We start from the raw sequence: 248 nt of genomic DNA, 5'->3' as shown, positions 1-248 counted from the left end.
TGTGATAATAAAGCAATGTTGAGCGTACAAAATCATTGTGTGGTTCGTTGTTGTGTGTTGACGGTTTATATAGATAATTAGGAATATGTATTAGCAAAAATTATATTTACTAGTTATTATCCACAATCATAATACATACACAAACACATGGACACACTAAAATGCATTTGTCCATTGCTGTTTAAAACCTTGAAATTATAACAAAAGGAAAATACTTATTCAAGCGCATACAATTATTGCTATGTTTT

The 248-nt window shown here is 28.6% G+C and overlaps 1 protein-coding gene across 1 annotated transcript in view; it reads right to left on the bottom strand.

Annotated features, from left to right (window-relative positions):
• Window positions 1-248, bottom strand: part of LOC119593525 — a 4,845-nt gene that overhangs the window by 3,559 nt on the left and 1,038 nt on the right. The gene's annotated exons all lie outside the window — the stretch shown is intronic.

The sequence above is a fragment of the Penaeus monodon genome, chromosome 32 (assembly GCF_015228065.2).
Source record: "Penaeus monodon isolate SGIC_2016 chromosome 32, NSTDA_Pmon_1, whole genome shotgun sequence".
In the NCBI taxonomy this organism is placed as follows: domain Eukaryota; kingdom Metazoa; phylum Arthropoda; class Malacostraca; order Decapoda; family Penaeidae; genus Penaeus; species Penaeus monodon.
The sequence above is the reverse complement of the archived record's forward strand: the minus strand, read 5'-3'. Positions and strand labels throughout refer to the sequence as shown.